This window comes from Sebastes fasciatus, chromosome 4, assembly GCF_043250625.1.
Source record: "Sebastes fasciatus isolate fSebFas1 chromosome 4, fSebFas1.pri, whole genome shotgun sequence".
Classification (NCBI taxonomy): Eukaryota; Metazoa; Chordata; class Actinopteri; order Perciformes; family Sebastidae; genus Sebastes; species Sebastes fasciatus.
In genome coordinates, this window is record NC_133798.1 from 6,156,775 (window position 1) to 6,177,205 (window position 20,431).

At 41.6% G+C, this 20,431-nt stretch overlaps 1 protein-coding gene and 1 long non-coding RNA gene across 3 annotated transcripts in view; one reads left to right on the top strand and one right to left on the bottom strand.

The window, feature by feature from the left end:
* LOC141765594 (uncharacterized) overlaps positions 1-20,431 on the bottom strand; it is a 371,017-nt gene that overhangs the window by 231,949 nt on the left and 118,637 nt on the right. The window lies entirely within an intron of this gene.
* Positions 11,768-20,431, top strand: part of smpd3 (sphingomyelin phosphodiesterase 3) — an 80,050-nt gene continuing 71,386 nt past the window's right edge. For both annotated transcript variants that reach the window (XM_074631648.1, XM_074631649.1), the window contains exon 1: positions 11,768-12,020. The gene's annotated coding sequence lies outside the window, so the exon portion shown is untranslated. The remainder of the gene's footprint in view (positions 12,021-20,431) is intronic.

Below are 20,431 nucleotides of genomic sequence, written 5' to 3' on the forward strand. Positions count from 1 at the left end.
CAGCTCAAAAGGTGAAAAGCCCGTTGAGGCCTGGGGGACCTCACGGTATGCAAATAAAAGAAATGGCAGCCATTTGTCCTTTCCAGTCTCTGACACAAACTTCCTGAGCATTCCCTTGAGCGTCTGGTTGAAACGCTCCACCAAGCCATCTGTCTGAGGGTGGTAGGGGGTAGTCCTCACTCTCTTAATCCCTAAAATCTGGTAAGCCTGCGAGAGTGTGCGACTCATAAAGTTGGGACCCTGATCTGTCAACACCTCCTTGGGAATCCCTACTTGAGAAAAAAATGTCAGCATGGCTGAGGCTACCTGCTTAGCTGTCACTTCTCTCAAAGGGAAAGCCTCAAGGTATCTGGTGGCATAGTCACTAATGACCAGAATAAACTTGTTCCCTGCCTGGCTCCTCTCTAACGGGCCCACTATATCTACTCCTATGCGCTCAAATGGAGTACTAATGACAGGAAGTGGGACAAGAGGTACAGGGGCAGTAGCTTTCCCTGCTGTCAACTGACATAGTGGACAGGTTTTACAGTATTCTTTGACCTGGCTGTACATCCCTGGCCAGTAAAACCTTTTGGAGATCCTAATAAAGGTTTTCATAAAGCCTAAGTGACCAGCCCAAGGGACTGTGTGACCTACCCTTAAAACTTCCTCTCTACAGGACTTGGGAAGGACTAGCTGTCTGCCAACATCACTTTGTCTGTAAAGAAGGTCATTCTCAATTAGAAACTGCTCACTGAGGGAAGAAATTGAGAGGTCCTTCTCTGCCTCCTTAAAACAGTGTACCAGAGTGGAGTCTTCACGCTGCTGCTTAGCAAGGTCAAAGGGCAACGACTCTACCTGTAGCTCTGGGCCTGACAGTTCTTGCCCTGTCTGCTCTGTTAGCTGTGGCATACGTTCCCGTACTTGCTGTCTGCGCCTCTCCAATCTGTCCTCCTGTGTGACTGTGGGCCCTACTACAACCTCTTCCCCATGAAATGGCAATAACTGCAGTGTGTCCATTTGAGTTTCTGGTATGCTGGGAAGGATTGCTGTTACTGGCCCTGTCTCAGGTGCAATGAATGGCTCTGCCTGCTGTGTCACTAACCCCACTGGTGGCGGTGCTTCAGGGGCTTGATCAACTGCAACCTGCTTTGTTTTAGAACGCGTAACTGCACCACAAAACCTTCCCTTGCTCTCATGGATGAGGTCATACAGGACTGGTAGATCTGTCCCTAGCAGGATGGGGTAGGGCAATTCTGGGGCAATACCAACTTTCATGAGGTAAACCTGTCCTTTAGCCTCAATGTAAACCTGTAAACCTGTCCAAGGGGCCTGTTCCTCATGTCCATGGACACAGATGACTGGGACTGTTTCTCCCTCACTCCACAACTCTCTCGGCACCAGCTGAGACTGAACAAGGGACTGAGAACAACTCGTGTCTAACAGGGCTGTGTGGGGTTTACCATTTAACTGCACCGTGGCCAGAGGAGACTCAGGATTGTGTTCTTTGACCCAGTCCTTCACCTCTGTGTAGAGGATCCTGAGGTACTGCTCGAGGACGATCTTCTCCAAGATGTCTTCCTTACCGGCGGCATCGAAGTCTACCCACTTGCAGAAAAAGTCCTTGAGCTGGGTATACAGCTCCTGAGGGGACTCATCTGCTGGCATGTCCAAGGCCCGGAAGCGCTGCCGATAAGAGTCTCTGTTTACTTCATATTTCTTCAACACTGCCTCTTTCAGTCTGTCATAGTCTTGAGTGTGAGCTGGGTCCATAGCTACAAAAGCACTTCTTGCTTTACCAGTTAACAAGGGAATTAGTCGGATGGACCAGTCTCGTCGCGGCCAGTTGTAAACAGTTGCCAATCTTTCAAAAGTTGTGAGAAAATGTTCAATGTCATCGGAGTCCTCCAACCTCCCCAGCTTTGGTTCTCCTCCTGGAACCCTACTTGACCCAGATGATGGCAGCTGTGACATGCTTGTTTCCATGAGCTGGTCGACCTGGTGGGTTAGGATGCTGAGCTTATGCTCCTGCCTTGCATTTTGCTCCTCCTGCTTCGTTTCCCTCTCCAACTGAAACCGCATGAAAGTTTCAAACATTTTGGCCAGGTTAAAAAAACTTGTCTCCGGGGAAATGGTTGGGTCCACTATGGGCTGGAAGGCTTCCTTGCGAGCTCCCCCTGTGGCACCCTCTTCCTCAGGCATGTCTGTTTGCTGCTGCTGCTGCTGCTGCTGTTGATAATGCCGTGTCTGCTGGATTTTTGGAGGCATTCTGCGTGTTTTTTCTTTTTCTTCTGACACTACATGTACGGTTGGCCGAGTGGCTAAGGCGTAAAAACTGAGAAAAATTCCAGTTAAGCAGTCCAGGTGTGTTTATTAACAATAGTGGAAACCAACAATCCAGCGTAGAAATATGTACAGTGCAGGCCTGGCATCCAAGAAACAGGTTTTTTCAAAAATAATGAAAAATAATAAGCAAAATGACAAAAATATATAAAAGATACAGCATAGGCTATGCCCCTTTAAATTGTGGGCCCTTGCAGCTCTCCAATCTGGCTTGTCTCTCATCAAAGGTTTGCTCTCCACTTCTCCTGTTCGGTTTCGGCAGTCCAGGTCTAAACCAAGGAGCGCATCTCCAGCAGAGAAGAAAGGGTGACAAACAATTTACTGAATATACATTTTACAATAAATGGAAATGTTCAATATCAATACTTATGCCTTTGTGTAATTCATAAATACATTTATGCTTTGTAACACTATGACCCCCATTAAGAACTGTATTACTTTGTCAGCGGGCCTCCCGACATTTGAGAAGTACTGATACTACGGTAACACTTAACACCGACACCTCCAAGCCGGCTTGATTTAATATATGATGGAGGTGGCGTTACAGTGTGTGTGCGTTGCATCTTACTTTATAGGGCACGGGCTAACCCGTGACAGAGTTACTGAAGCAAAAAGCCCAAAAAGTGCACGAAAAAAAAAAAAATGTTTTTGCCTGTAGTGTTTTTATTGTGAATGTGTTTATTTGTTGGCTGGCTACTCTATTAACTTTTAAGTTTTCCTGTGAGGTGATAAAGTAACACACCGAGGCCTTATGACCAGAACATACCACCAATTAGACTCAAACAAATTACAACAGTTAAAACTAAACTACACCTATTGGCAAACAAACAAAGGCACAGAGCAGAATGCAGTGCTATCTGGCTCTAAACCGACAGTACACCATAGCAGACTATCTGAGCATGGTTACTGATCTACATTTAAGAAGAACCTTGACAAAGTACAGACTGAGTGAGCACAGCCTCGCCATAGAACAGGGGCGACACAGGAAGACCTGGCTCCCTGTAGAGCAACGGCTGTGCTCTCACTGCAGCCTGAGTGAGCCTGAAACAGAGCTACACTTCCTATAAAAACATCAGGGAAATATATTTCAAAATAATTCACTTAAGAACTAAAAGTTTTCTACAGCTCTCAGATGAAGAGAAATTATAAATCCTACTAGGGGAGGGACACTAGGAGCTGTGAGCTGGTAGTAGTCTATGTTGCTGCCTGCCATAAACTGAGGGACAGTGACAGAGACAGCTGTCTGCACCTTGTTTTTGTTTGATTGTATGTTCGTTAGTTCGCTTTTTTTCCTGTTGATATTGTTGTTCCGACAAATTTTGACTTGTGGAGCGTTATGATTTCTATTTTATTGTATTGATGTTTGTAATCAATGTAAATTTTTCATCACTTGAATATGCTTTGGCAATATGTACAGTGTTACGTCATGCCAATAAAGCCATTTGGATTGAATTGAACTGAAGTACATTGTATCATATTGTATCAAATCATATCGTATCTTACCATTCAATACCATAACTGTGTCTTAGGTATTGTATGGTATTCTTTAGGGGCTAGATCATATTGTATCATATCAAAGGGTACTGTATTATATTACACTTTTTAGTATCTTATCATATAGTATTGTATCATATCATATGGTATTTTATTGTACTGTGTCATATAGATTAGTAGACTATCGGATAGTATTGTATAGTATCATGTAGTGTAGTATTGTATCATAGTATCAAATCATATAGTTTATTGTCATATTGTATATAATATATATCACGTCTTATGATATGGTATTGCATAGTATCATATCAATTATATCATATTTTATTGAATCACATATTAGAGTCACCTCTCTTTGTGTGTAAACATGAGAAGCCTGTACAACATACTGTATAGAACCTTGTATTAAATGCAGAGGAGTAACCATGTACACTTTCCTAAATACACAGTACAGTCAGCATCCAAATTCGACCACGCAGCCTCCTGTATCAAAGGGTCAGTTATGTGTGATAAACTGAAGGGGGCATCGAGTGCAAGCACTTGGGGAGTGGATCGGCTCAAAGCCTCTTTGATCTCATAATCTCTATAGAGTAGCTCTTGTTGGCTGGTTTTGGTCCGAGAGGCAAACTCGACTCTGTTCCATCCTATTAGCATAACATCAACATGCACAGGCACAGGCTATTGACAGCAACACACATTCACACTTCACACATGCAGATGCTATAGGCTGATAAAACGAGACAAATACCAGTTAACAAACCCCAGTTGCACACTACATCTAAAATGAAAACTGTTTGATTTAATTGAATAATTTAGGCGACTAACACAGATAACATGTCGTCCGGCCTTTCCCTCTCTTGTCTCATTACTGTTCATCACCGGCCCTGCTTTCTAATAATAAAGTAGTTAAACACAATCCTGTCTCTCCATCCTTCCTCATCTGCCGGTCCTATCATCCAATCACAGTTACCCTTCAGTCCTGTTTAATGTCTGCAGCTCCCCCGGGGTCGGCGCCGTATCATTCATCTCTCTGACGACTTCCATCAGCCAATTCATCGTTTTCAGTCACGTGACTGGCGCAGAGCCTGGAGGGCCAAAAGCATTGTGTATGTATGACAACGTTTAGCTTTATTCATTCAGCTCAAACCCCGACAGCGTGAAACAGACAGGGGAGCAAATAATATAAGAACATAATTCAAAGCGGTAAGCAACTTTCATATCTTATGCCGTACCAAACAGTTCGGTGCTTCATTCATTCATAATATTTTTTGCTGTTTGGCCTTTCAAAAACAACTTACACGCTATTCAGATCTGCTATTACTCAAGCTTAGCAGTTTAATATATTTGTAATAATATAAAGCATCATTCTTACCGTAATTTTGGGACTGTGCACACATTTTTTCCTCTTAAACTCCTCCACACTGGGGCCGCAGTTGCTCTTCACCAACTGCAAGAGCCAGGGCATGATGTAGTATTTCATTGGAAAAATAAATAGTTGAAATAAGTTGTAGCTGTTTTGTGAAACTTTTTTTATAACAACATTAACCATTGCTAGTGTCATACAAGGTAAATCATCATAGCATACTTCCTTACATAAAGGTAATACACTGTATATAGGAAGTGGATGTAGTGGTTTGTAGACTACGGTTTTGAAGCCTCAAGTTCTGCGTGTTGGCTGTCGCCATCTTGGTTTTTGGCCTTTGCCTTCTCGGTTTCTTGCAAACAGAAGTAAAACAAGAGGGTGGAGCTAAACACAACCAAACGCTGAATAAGACATTTTTCGGCGACCAAAAACTGAAAACACACTGTGAAAGGGTTAAAGTTCAAAGACGAAAGCACGGACAACTCCGAGACAGGACAACGCTGTATAGCGACCTGTCAATCATAAAGTAACCATGTCCTAAAGCATCAAAGCAAAAAAAAGAAGCTATTAAAATCAGGGGTCCATGCTTTAAAATGTTAAAATTGAGTAATGTGTGTCAAACGCAAATTGCTAAAATGCAAATGCTGATTTGTGAATGCGTAAATTAACAGACTTATTAATTTAACGGAATACTCAAAAGTCAGATACTGTCATCTAGATGGGGCAGTGATATTATAAATAGCTTTTAGAAGTGTAATGGATGAATGGATTACACTTCATTATGCCCTCTAGCAATGATGTGGCATGTATGACTATTTCAGCCTTCTTTCAGCTGCGTCCCCGTCAGTCAATTAGACTGTTAAATGAGAGGGACAGGACAAAAACATAGGATTTGAGGGTATTTTGGTCAGGGCTATGTGGAATGGTAATCGTTATGCAACACTTGTATGGTGCAATATAGTTATTAGTTGATAACTGTATAATGTTCATGTAGAGTTTGTTTCTTAGGGATCTCCATATCAGTGTGTGTACCGTATGCTAGAGTGAGGGTGCTTAATTATGTGCTCTCTGTGTGGGTGCGCATATGTGCGTGTGTTTGTGTGAGCGTATGTCAGAGCATGAGTGTTTGGAAATGCTCTCCCTGTGTGAGTGTGTGCATATGTGGGTGTGGGAGCGTGTTAGATGGATGGATGGAGGGGGCTTCATATTGTATATTTGTATTTATATCTGTTTTTATGTTTTGTATACTTCTGCGCCTTGACCACCCGGATTTCCAAATACCGAGGCTTTGTCAAGGCCGGTATGAGACGCACCGTTCTTTCCATTAACTACAATGTAAACCCATCCGCGGTCTGGGAATGACTGTGGTGACGTACTTTAAAGAGCGAATAGACACACTAAGAGGGGGCAGGGCAGGATGGTGGATGGGTCCAACAAACACAAGGCTTTCATCCAGGAGACCGCCGTTGGTCTCCTGTGTGTTAGGTTTCACTTTCATGTTACAAACATATTCAACACCAGCAGAGATCATTTTCGACGCCGCAACGTGAGACTCCGCTGTGAGATCATTACAAAGAGTAATGATCGACCTTGTTTGCAGTCCGAGGTGTCCTGTCGAAAGACATTTCTTGTATAATGGTGGTCTATGGGGAAAAAGCTTTCTGGGCCGCAGGGGATATTTTTCATTTCAGTTCCGTGGTTGGCCACAGGAGCACATCCAGCTCTCTTATCACAGCCTTGATTTGGAAACAATTTTTGTTGGACATGATTGTATGATTGGACTCCACCGTGTGCCCTTTCAGAGGGCTGAGGGCCCCCAGATTTTTATTCAGCCAACAACAATAATTAATTTTTGATCCTAATAAATTATAAGGACTTGACAAAGTGTGCCTGGGCACACTTTTAACCACACTAGGACACACCTTGCAACAGTTTTTGGAAAGTTATAGATTTCAGCTTTAATGTACTATATGGAAATGAGCTTTTTACAATAAAATTTGATTATTTATTTTTAATTTCTAATTAGATTACAAAATTAGTTTTATGTACATATAGGGTATTTCATTTTTAAAGTGGTCAAAAATGCTTTTTTGAAAGTTAATTTAGTTGATGTATTTTACTCACTCATTCACTTATTGGAGATTACATAATTTAGCTATTGATCTATTCCAAGATTAATCCACTTTGTTAATCAAACCAGTTTTGTATTTTTAAGATCTACATAAAAAGTTAACTTGACTTCACTTCACTCATCCTCCTGGTCACTTCCTTCATTCGCATCCCCTGACCTCTGCGGGTTGCTGAGTAGTGTACGTGTGTGTGGGCTGTGTGTAAAAGGATCAGCAGCCTCATTAAGGATGGCACTTTGTTGACCAAATGACTGCTGAAGAGATAAGAGCACATCAGGTAGACAGGCTTCACCTCGACAAACTCCTCTGTAACAACAGCTCAGGCTCTAACAAACTATTCTTCTGTCCAACAGAGAGCTGATCTAGTCTGAACTGCTGAAATGGTAGCGGGGGGGATAACAGCCTCTGCCAGCGGGGTAAGAAGAATCCAAAGGCAGATAACATTTTTCCAGGCCTGGGGCTGAAAAATGTGTTTTAATCTGATCCCAGAGTAAGACCACGATCTTACCACAGTCTCTTCAAAAACGCCTTGGCAAAGCGAGTCGGGCAAAACAGCATGGTGCGCCTTTTGGAGCGGGACTGCACGCGCAACTGGGCGATCAAAGTTGGTTAACTAATAGTTCATCGTAATGAAATACCGCTAATATCAACCATTTGTCTGAGTTTGCCATCGTCCTACTGTTCCTATACCGGCATCAAAACAAAAAGGAAGCGGTAAAGTAGTAAAGCCTGCCTTTTCTTGCTTGATTTAATTGGCTGCCTGGGCAAAGTGTGACATTGATGAGCGGTGTGAATATTTTTACTTTTATGCGAGTCTAAAAACTGCGAGAAAAACGAGAGGAGCACACAGTGTTGGGGAAGCTACTTTGAATCATATCTTTGCAAGCTATCAATTACTTCACACGGAAAGAAGATGACCTACAGTAAAGCTACCCTATAGGAAGGAATCTAGTTTGGTTAACTAAAGTTTCATAGAAAAAGTAGTCCAACTACTTTGTAAAAAAAAAAAAAAAAAAAGATCAAATTGACAACGTACATGTGTATTTTTCTGGGTTTTAGGACTCATTCCTGTAGCACTCTATAGGTCATCAACAAATATTTTTCGTCATAATTTTGGTTGATGAATTTAAAGGTACACTAAAAATGAGTGTTTAGCTATATCTGGTGCACTTAAGGTATCGTGCATTGTCCCTGTTAAATGAACAATAAAATAGGCTGCTGAGGCTTAGTGAACAGTCAATGAAAAAATACCAGTGAAACTGCAGTTATACCTACAGTACGAGTCAAGGTCAGAGGGAAGGAATCAAGGAAGGAAATAGGGAGTGTCAGCGTAAAAGAGAGTGTGTGGAGGGAAGAAGAGAGACAGACAAGAGGGATGATGAGATGAAAGTAGCACAGGAGCCAGTGTTACCAGTAATGACAAGTGAAGTGAGATTGACAATACAGTAAGTGTGGTGTAGGCTCCAAACAGCTTGCCATATCAAATAGGACGACCCAACCGTCAGTTACGGATACCAGATGAGACGAGACAATAAGTGAATGTGTGTGTGTGTGTGTGTGTGTGTGTGTGTGTGTGTGTGTAATTCATGAGGATGTCTTTGTGTTTGTGTCTTGCAGGAATGTCATGGACATTCACACAAAATGACCACAAAGGAATAATGATGGTCTAAATTTGAGTGGCAGAGCTTATCAGAAGAGGGCTTTATTAAAATTGTAGTCTTGTGTAATTTGTTATTGGCTGTGAAAGTCTGCAGGATATGAGTTTAATTCCAGATGTCTGTGTTTGAAAGCACAGATTGATGCCAATCTGTCACAATACTGTAGAATAAATATTGATAGCTTTTGGCTATGGTGGCTCACTGCATCGGCTCTGCATGTGTTTTTGGTTTTCATGCAATATGAAAAATAATAAACAAGTGACAGGAAGTCTGTGGAGGCTGAACATTTTAATTACAGTAAAATGACGGTTTGTGTTTCCTGAAATGTTGTGTTTTGTGAAATGTGTTTTGTGAAATGTGTTTCATGAAATGTTGTGTTTTGTGAAATGTTGTTGTGTTTTGCGAATTGTTGTGTTTTGTGAAACGTTGTGTTTTGTGTAATGTTGTGTTTTGTGAAATGTTGTGTTTTGTGAAATGTCGTGCTTTGTGAAATGTTGTGTTTTCTGAAGTGTTGTGTTTTGTGAAATGTTGTTGTGTTTTGTGAAAAGTGTTTTGTGAAATGTGTTTTGTGAAATGTGTTTTTTGAAATATTGTGATTTCTGGAATGTTGAGTATTGTGAAAGGTTGTGTTTTGTGAAATTTAGTGTTTTCAATAACAAGCCGAGCGTGGCCGCAGCTTGCTAGAACAAGCTATCTAGCTGCTACGTTAGCACCATGGTAGCTATTTGGCTAGAAAGACGCAAAAACTAACCATAATATCTCTATAACTACATTTATGATCAAATTGACACATGTTCTATTACAAAAACTCATGACGGTTATGGAAAGTTAAAGTTCCTCTCTTGTACAATTCCTGAGCCTCCATCTGCGCGACTACTTCACGCATAGCAGCTGTCAGTCACAGATGTCTGTCATGACATCTCACCCCATTTTTATAGCATCAAATAACTAATTAAAACCAAACTTATTAAAAAATTGGACGCTTAAACATACATCAGTGTGATAAGAACTACCTGAAATGACAGAAACCATCTTTGGGAAAAAAATTTATTTGACGTTTACTGTGACTTTTTTTAGTTTGGCCCATATCCTATCTACTGACATTGAGGGGGCGGGGTTTATGACCTATTTACTGCAGCCAGCCACCAGGGGGCGATTAAGATGTTTTGGCTTCACTTTTGGGGAGCTGTCATGTCGTCCATCTTTATATACAGGGTTCTGGTTCAGACTTGTGTTGTGTTGAAAGTGATACAGAAATGTTATTAGGAAAGAAAGATGATGAGGGGAGTATATTAATGGAAGTTGGTGCACAGTTTGGCTATTATACATCAGTAGTATTGGAACGTACAGTATGCTGGTCCCATCCTTCATTTACAGAGAATTTTCATCATTCAGAGTTTTGAGAATATACGATGACAAAGTAGATTCTGTTTGTGAAGGATTATCCCCTCAGCGATTCACTGAAGCCAGGTGCTGCTCATATATTGCGTGGTAAATCACCTTAGACACTATCTGACTCGCATACCACCCAACCACCATGATGTAAGCCCCCCTCAATCTCTCACATCCCAAATTCATTGTTACAGCTCTCTTCTTCTGCCTATCCACCTTCTCTAATCTCCCCTATTTATGTCTGCAGGGCTGCTGAGGACTGACGAAGCCCCCGGGTTTCATTTCAAACTTAGTTGATGAAAACTATTTTAGGTTATTGTGTCATCAGTGTAACTGCTGCCATGATGCAAAAACGAAATACTGCTTCATCTGATATGATGTGATTGCAGCATTAGATGTCAATCAACAACACAGGCTCAAACCTGCACCACTTTGACTTAAAGCTGCAGTGGGTAGAAATGGAGCAAATATGATTAAAAAAAGTTATTTTTTATAAAACAGTCACTCTATCCTGACAGTAGTGTATGAGACAGGGAATCTGAAAAAAAATCATGTTCCTCTGGTGTCGTCTCTGAGCAGCTGTCAATCACTCGCGAACTCCGATCAAACAGTCAAACTAGGCCGCGCTGATCAAATATGAATCAATATTCTGTTACTGAAATGTCTATTTCTCTCCTCAGATGTTTTCAGAAACATCTTGTAGTGTACTGTTTAGCTGTAAAATGAGAGAGTTTGTGACCTGGCAGCCACGTTGAGATCAGTTGAGGAAATACCAAGCACCGCCCACCAGCCGGAGCACAGCCAATAGGAACGCTCTCTCTCTCTGAAATGACCTGTGATTGGTCCAAGTCTCCCATCATGGGCTAGATTTTCTAAAGCCTGAAAACAGAGCCATGAGGAGGAGCAGAAGTCTAGTTTTCTCTCGGAACACTTGAATTACAATATGCTGAAAGGTTAATAAGGATTTTTTGCCCATTGATGCCAAAAATATATACTGCCTACTGCCACTTTAACTGTTGAGTTTCACACACATTTAGACACAAGGCAGAGAAATAGCAGGACAAGACATTATCCTTTATATAAATACATTAGATATTATAAAGTAGGAGCCTAATTATAAATATATTGTCTTCTTTTATATCATATATTTTTCATCCCCCCTCTCTCTCCCTCTCTCTCTCTCTCTCTCTCTCTCTCTTTTTCTCTCTCTCTCTCCATCTCTCCTTCTCTCTCTCTCTCTCTCTCTCTCCCTCTCTCTCTCCCTCTCTCTCTCTCTCTCTCTCTCTTTCTCTCTCTCTCTCCATCTCTCCTTCTCTCTCTCTCTCTCTCTCTCTCTCTCCCTCTCTCTCCCCCTCTCTCTCTCTCTCTGGAGGCAGTCGCTAGGGGAAGTGGGCGTGGCGTCGTAGTCAGGCAGTGACGTCATTGGAAGCTGTTCAAAGCGGAGTGGTGCTGAAGAGACAACTCTCCTCTCCTCTCCTCCTCTCTGCTCAGTCAGACAGCCAGTCGATCACTCGGTCGCTCCGTCGGTCTGCAGCCATCAGCCGGTTCCGTGGACGCTGGATTTCACCTCCTCAAAGATCCTTTATTAGCTCTCAGCACAGATCACACATCAGCAGCGTTTACACGTCACCTGAAGCCGCATGTGGGAGATATTTCCAACCAGTAAGTCGACTCTTTTCTGTCTATTTCTCTGTCTGATGTGTCGGAAAGCAGCAGGGATTATACTTTACACCTTTACTGCTAATAAATCATCAGTGATCTCCTCCCAGAGATCATTCCTCTCCTGCTTGTGTAATAGTACACATATATCCCGGCTGTCTGTAATCATCAGCCTCGTGTGCATGTCCACCGAGGCTCAGTCTTCCAGCCGCGCCTAAATCTTACCCTGTGCCTGCCTGGGGTAAAACATTTGACTCATATTTGCATGATCCAATGGTCAGAGATGCTCGCTCTCTCTCTCTCGCTCTCTCTCTCTCGCTCTCTCTCTCTCTCTCTCTCTCACTCTTTGCATGAATGCAACAGAACAGCAACTCAATGCAACTGAAAGCATAGCAATACTCCCCCCCCCTCTCTCTCTCTCTCTCTCTCTCTCTCATGTTATTTCTATATCTCTCTATCTGTGTGTCCCTCAGACACACACTGGTGAGACAGGGTTGATTCACTGAACACCACTCTGTGGTGTCTAGTCAGTCAGTTGTGATTTTTCCGGTTTACTGGCCTACTGCCTACATGCAGTGGCTTTATGGTTTTACTGGTTTACAGCAGCAGACATACTGGGACTGGCCAGTGTAGGGTACGGTTGCTGTGTTTCTTGATGACTGATATACAGCATCACAGCTTGTGTGAAAAAAAAAGGTACAGGAGCCAGGAAATCTGTGAGAGCTGTTGCTTTTTTTTTAATTCCAGAGTACATTTAGGTGTGGCCCGGCTGGCCTCTCCTCTCCTCTTTTCTCCCCCTTTTCCTCCTCCCCATTCCTCTCTTCCCCTTTCTTGTTACATCCTCTCCTCTCCTCCTCCCATCACCTCCTTTTTTGTTTACTCCTCTCCTCTCTTCTCTATTCTTGTTTCCTCCTCTCCTCTCCTCTCCTCTCCTCTCTTCTCCATTCTTGTTTCCTCCTCTCATGTATTTTCCTCTCTTGTTACCTCCTCCTCCCCTTTCCTCTCTTCTCTCTTCCCCTTTCTTGTTGCATCCTCTCCCTTTTTTGTCTCAGTTTTATTGCCTCCTCATGTGGTGAAAATGAGTCAAGCCGGTGCTGTAAAGCAGTCTTTTTCCTTCATCTATACATATTTCTACATATTGTTTCTTTGATTTTTGACTCTCCTTCCAACATAAACAAAGAAATGTAGCACTATAGAATTCATTGCAAGTTAGTGTTTGAAACTTTCTTTTCCTATTAAGTCATATCTTTTCCATCCAGTTTGCAAATTTTTCATATCACATCATACAAGTGTCAAAAATTTAAAAATGTTCTTACTTTCTTGTATTTCTGACATTAAAAGAAGAGTGTGTAGGATTTGGCGACATCTTGTGGTGAGGTTGCAGATAATCGACTGAGTACCCCTCCGCTCACTCCTCCCTTTCCAAGACTGCGGTAACGTGAGCCGCCAAGTGCAAACTGTGGTAATGCCATTCGCCTCGCTCAGAGGTCATCCTTACCATAATAACACTACTTTAGGAGCAACGGAAGTCAGACAGCGCCTGGCGGTACCACGGTTTTGCACTCTGCAGCTCACATTACAGCAGTTTCACAAGCGAGTCGGAGAACTACGGTGGCCTTCATGTAACGTAAAAAATGCAAAAGGCTCTCGCTAAAGCCAGTGTTTTCATTTGTCTGTTTTGGGCTACTGTAGAAACATGGCGGACACTTTAAAGAAAACCTGCTCCCTATATATAGATATAAATAGCTAATTTTATGCTAACAAAAACACAATGATTTTTAGTTTCAGGTGATTATACACTAATGAAAACATAGTTGTGATTATTATATTCCAGTTCTGCTAATAGATCCCCCTAAATGTTGCACACTTTTCCTTTAAAGGGGTACTCTAGTAATTTAGTATTGTAATTCTATCAGGTTCGGGACTCCCAAGAGACAAAATTAAAAACAACAAAATTGGAAAGCAGAGGCTGATATATCCTGACTTTTAGTTTACTTTAGTTGGTCAGACTCCAAAAAAGGCTAGGTCCTACATTTCCCATATGTCAGATGTTTTACTTCCTAAAAAATGACAGAATTTCAACATGACGTAGTGGTAAAAAAAGACATTATGGTTGTGTTCTAGAGGCTGGAAGAATCCAGTGTTTTGTGAAGCTCAACATTATGCAATTAGTTTCTAACTTTGCACTCGGCTTCCACAAGATGCACCACACAGGCCATCTGGGTGCTAGCAGGGCGCAGCTTGAGCTCTCTTGTGCTTCCTGAAGTGAACATATCTTGACATTTTAGCACACAGGCAGATATGTGAAAGGTGACATTGCTGACATCATGACAGGGCTGCAGAAGTACATGAGAGAATATATATACATATATATCATATATCATTTTTTTTCTTCATATAAGGGCTGTCAATGTAATTTGTTTTAACACCACTAATTTCTTTAACGCAATCAATCTTTTAGTTGTAGCGGGCTTTGGTTTAAAGATAGAATGAAGATAGATTGGTACCAACCATGTCATACTAGCTTGCCGCAGAGGGGGCAAATTAACACTTCAAACTTACGCTAATTTGGCGAGGAAAAAATCGCATGGCCATTTTCAAAGTGATCCCTTGACCTCTGACCTCAAGATATGTGAATTAAAATGGGTTCTATGGGTACCCACGAGTCTCCCCTTTACAGACATGCCCACTTTATGATAATCACATGCAGTTTGGGGCAAGTCATAGTCAAGTCAGCACACTGACACACTGACAGCTGTTGTTATATATTTATATATATATATATATATAGAGAGAGAGAGAGAGAGAGAGAGAGAGAGAGAGAGAGAGAGAGAGAGAAAGAGAGAAAGAGGTAGAGAAAGAGAGGTGGATTTAGAGCGTTCCATGCATTTTTTCTTTGTAATTGTATATCTACAGTGAGTTTAATTCCTCTCCCTGTGGATTTAGATCTGGGCCTGTAGCCTAACTCTTCTCACATTTACCCAATTATCTCCGCATTAGAGTAATACTATGCCTTCAGTTAATACACCATGTTTGCCTTTGGTTCTGTGAGTTATTTAGAAGGTTCTTGGCTTTAGACCAGTTTTCCAAAGGAGCAGAAGGCTTCACAATATGTCCACATCTTTAAAACGTCATCTCGAGACTAACCTTCTGCTTCGCATGAAGTCTCTCTATTTGCCAGATTGATTGGTTAAATCATCACCTTCTGTTTGGTATTTTTTTTTAATTAAAAATGTCACATAATCCAATAAATGAGTGCCTGTTAATGTCTGAGTGTGTTCTTTGAAGTGTGTGTTTTAGATCTGTAACTTCTCAAATAAAAGGCCCTGATGTCTTGATTAAACTCTTTCAGCTTTCATGCTTAATATCTCACAACAACCCTGAAGTCAGATAAATGTTGTAATTCAAGCTCAGAACATGTTCATTATTCCAACCCTGCATAAAAGGTGAGTGTTTATTGATGGATTGATTGGTTTGGCTACTGTTTGTGCCTCATTTTTCAAAATCCACACGAGGAAATTGCAGTTAAATTTCATTTTGCCCCAGCATGTGGGGACCTTTCTGTGGTTGCAAGGGGAGAAAAGGTCAACGTCCAACCCTCTTCTCTATCCACATGCTCCAAAAGGGGCCCTGGGTGTCCAGCAGACTGGGTTTCTGTGCATGACAGAGCAGGCAGGTAGTTGAATGGAGCTGGCGGGTTGATAGGGCAGACAGGTAGGGGGGTTGGGTGGGGCTCTCAGACGGGTCCTGGAGTCCAGTGACACCTGATAGCGCAGGATCTGGTTTCTCTGCCTCTGTGCAAGTGGAGAGACATCAGTAACACTTGTTAATACTTAACTGTACTGGATAAGATGGACTGACTGTGGTTAATACCACTATAAATGCTCATTTTAAAGTTTGTTTTCTTGTATTTGATTAGCCCTGAGGGTACCGACACCATTTGTGGTTCAGTTTTTCTTATTGTATCCATTCCCCAAAGGGAGGTCAAAGGTCAGAGAACACTACAGAAAAGCATCAGAAAGATGGATGGTGGTCATCAACAGGGCTTGTACCAGGGCCATTTATTTTAAAGATGATTTATTGCCAACATCAACACCCTACTGCCCTTAAAGTGATAACTCTTAGGGAACATTTTGATTCCAAATCTGGTGATTTGATAGCTCTAGCTTTTAGGTTCACAGATTGTTTTATGTCGTAGACCCCCCATATTGCAGTCCTTGTGATAAGTTGAAGATTTTATGCTACCATGGAGGAGCTAAATAATAATAATAATCTTTATTGTCCACAAATGTGGAAATTTGCCTTCGGCTTCACAGGTTGGTTAAAACACATCATTCACAATATGTACAATAAGTAGCACAACATGCACAGTGCAGATAACAATCACGGGCATGGTCCCAGTGTGAATGGTGTTTATGAATTTAATAAAGTTATTGCATTTTTTATTGAAAGACTTTTTGTAAATCTTCTTGGTTGCTGCGGCGGATCTATAGCATCTCCCAGAGGGCAGTTTTATAAATAATTTAAAAAGAGGATGAACAGGATCAGACACAATTTGTCTGGCTTTTTGTTTCGCCGGTGTTTCATATATACATCCCAGTTGTATTTGCTCTTTCCCAATAATTTTACTGGCCATGTTTGTAATTGTAGATCTAATTATGTTCTTATAGCCCCAAGGATCTCATACCATGTACACATGTTGAAAGTTAAGACACTTCAAACAAGACTTTTTTAGACAGTCTCTAAGATGTTCTTGATGCTAACACGCTAAATGCTAACAGCATGCTAACATGCTCACAATGACAATGCTAACCTGCTGATGTTTAGCAGGTATAATGTTTACTATGAAATGTCATTAGTTTTGCAGGTATTTGGTTATAAAGCAAAACAATTTGAAATTTTGACATGATGATGGCGCTGGATGAAAAGCCAGGGGATCAGCAAAGTTGCTATAGGCTATAGATGGACCTCAGATCACAGTTGTCAATTTTAATCTTTATCTAATTGGGTTAATTTGTAGTGAATTGCATTTCAGTAAAATTAAAACATTTGTCCCTTGGCTGGGAACTCATCTGAACCCCCCTTAATGTCTCCTATAGCTCCTCAAGGACTCCTTGGGGACCTCTTACCCCACATTTTCAAACCTCTGCTCCAGATTAGTAGATCGTGGAAGCATGTCAAGCTATGTGATAAGCAATCTCCTTACCACTCCTATGCCTCCTCATAATGCTCATCTTTAAGGCTATAAAGATGAGATTTATCTTTATATGTGTGTTGAGACATCACATTCTAGTGCATCTCTCTCATTTCCTCTCCCCTCCTCCATTAGGTGCTCTCAAATGGGCTTGAATAGAGTATATTGTCACAACCACTGGCAGGATGGGAGGGCTGGGTTTCCTGCTTAGATCTGTGGTCAGACAAGAGGCCTGATCCAAAGGAAAGACACAAAGGTAATTCAGACTGCAGCAAATCCACTTTAAGCTGCGAGTGGTCTACAGCAGTGATGAGAGCGTTGTTGTGGACAGCTAAGTGGAGGCCTGCTGTCTTCTGAATCTGCCACTGCAAACCTTGAAGGATGTGTGATAACTGTGGGTTTATGCTGTCCATTTCAAACCATAAAGATACATAAATGATGTGAAATGTGGCTGTCGTGACTGACTCTCTATTAAAACTGACTTTATTGGCGCTTGTAGATCTACAAGTTGTTGTTTCTTGCAGCAACCTGTACAGCTGCCTCAATCTCATCCACAGTTGTTGCAATAGCTTTGGTCATTTTTCTCTTGTTATTTTTTCATGGCTTTAGCTAGGTAGCATAGGGATAACTCTTAGGGAACATTTTGATTCCAAATTTGGTGATTTGACAGCTCTAGATTTTAGGTTCACAGATTGTTTTATGTCGTAGACCCCCCACATTGCAATCCTTGTGATAAGTTGAAGATTTTATGGTACCATGGTTGGGGTTAGGCATTGACCTCAAATAGTTAAGGTTAAACATTGACCTTGAATAGTTAAGGTTAGGCATTGATCTTGATTGGTTGAGGTTAGACATTGACCGCGATTGGTAGAGGTTAAGCATTGACCTTGAATGGTTAAGGCTAGGCATTGACCTCAAATAGTTAAGGTTAGGCATTGACCTCGATTGGTTGAGGTTAAGCATTGACCTCGATTGGTTGAGGTTAAGCATTGACCTCGATTGGTTGATGTTAAGCATTGACCTCGATTGGTTGAGGTTAGGCATTGACCTTGAAAGGCATTGACCCCGATTGGTTAAGGTTAGGCATTAATCTTTAAATGGTTAAGGTTAGGCATTGTCCTTTAAATGGTTAGGGTTAGGCATTGACCTTGAATAGTTAAGGTTAGGATACATCATCTGGCAGTGAGTCTCGCAAGAGTTTTTGCAAGTTTTCGCAATTTGTGCCATATAGACACAGCCTTCTTATTCCTGCTAAACAAAATCAGATTGTCGATTTTGTCTAACCGGGGGGAAAAGCGGTCAATGAGCACACTATTAGATGTATGCTACTAGCTTCATGTGGCAGCAACGGGTAACTGTTTGAAACGCAAGAACTTAGCTAGCTCCCAGATATCCTCCCAGGGGACATCAGTAAGTTACATAAATCCTGTTCATGGTTATTGCTTTTTTTGTAGTTCATATTTATTGAGCAACATTGAGCTCTTCTGGTTCAGTCTCTTTTCTTCCCTTCCCAAACTAACATCCCATTGGCTGACACTGGGATCACTGTCAGGTTTTAGATAGTTTGGACAATCGAGTCAAGCTTGGCATCAGCATAAAGATCATCCAGTGTGACCGCGCCTGTAGAGCCGGCTCTGGCTCTTTGTTGAACTAAAGCTTTTAGCAGAACAGTAGGCATGCACCCACACATCAAGACATGCACATGTGCAAGCAAACATGTAGAAACCACTGCAGTTGCCTAAATGTCGACTCCTGACGGACTGTGAGAACTCATCTGTTGTTATAGAACACAACAGAACAGAATAGAATAGAATAAAATAGTGTTTCTAATCCAAATTAGAAGAAAAAGCCAGAAAAATGCTTCTGAAAACAGGTGTAATTGCTCACAACATGATTCCCAGAAGGTACCTCATGGTGAGCAAGAAAACACCTGCCAAATGTTCAAGGTGTAGACTCTCAGAGGACGCTTTTTCACTGCTTGCCAAACACACCACACATGGATGGATGATATGTTGTCTGTCAGCTCCAGTGTAGAGCAGATCAGAAAGGTAGCCACTCACTGAAAGCCTTTGAGATTAGCTATTGCATAGAATTGTAACCCTGATCCTCTACGTTTTGTTATGACGGCCTACTTAAAACCACATCTGCTCAGCATGTTGCTGTATACGTATAGCAAAAGAAGCAATTTAATCCGTTTAAAATGAAGGGTTCGTGAGGTATATTTGGTCAGGATAGAAGTTAAAGCTGCACTAACTCCACATTTGTTAAAAAACATGGAGTAGCCAGAAGCTCAGAGGGTAGAGCAGGTTGTTCACCAATTGGAAGGTCGGCTGTTCGAAGGTCGGCTGTTCGATCCCCGGCTCCTCCGGTTACATGTCGAAGTGTCCTTGAGCAAGATACTTAACACCAAATTGCTCCTGAAGGCTGAGCTATCGGTGTGTAAATGAGTATTTAGATTAGGTACTGATGGGCAGGTTGGCACCTTGCATGGCAGCCTCTGCCATCAGTGTATGAATGTGTGAATGCTGACATGTAATGTAAAGCGCTTTGAGTGGTTAGAAGACTAGAAAAGTGCTATATAAATGCAATTCCATTTACCATTATAGTACCATACAAGCTGTTTTTTATGTTTTCAACAAATACTCATTTTAATTGACGAACCCTTCAATTTAGCCATTGTAAATTTGATTGTGACCAAGATATGTACAGAGCAGTACATACAAAAATAAACTTTGCAGTGCTCTCTGGTGGACAAACTATAACTGTAAGGGCAAAAATCAAAGGATAGGTTCACAACTTTTCCATGTCCGGCTTAAAGCGGCAGTAGGTAAAATGTTTTTGGCATCATTGGGCAAAAATTCCATATTAACCTTTCAGCATATTGTAATTCAAGTGTTCTGAGAGAAAACTAGACTTCTGCTCCTCCTCATGGCTCTGTTTTCAGGCTTTAAAAGATCTAGCCTGTGACGGGAAACTTTGACCAATCACGGGTCATTTCAGAGAGAGAGCGTTACTATTGGCTGTTCATTCAACGGAGGCAGCTCTGATCAAATATGAATCATGATTCTGTTAATGTAATGCCTATTTCATACATCTTGTAGTGTGCTGTTTAGCAATAAAATGAGAAAGTTTGTCCGGCTGGTGGGCGGTGCTTGGTATTTCCTCAACTGATCTCAAAATAGCGGCTGGGTCACAAACTTTCTCATTTTGCAATCATGCA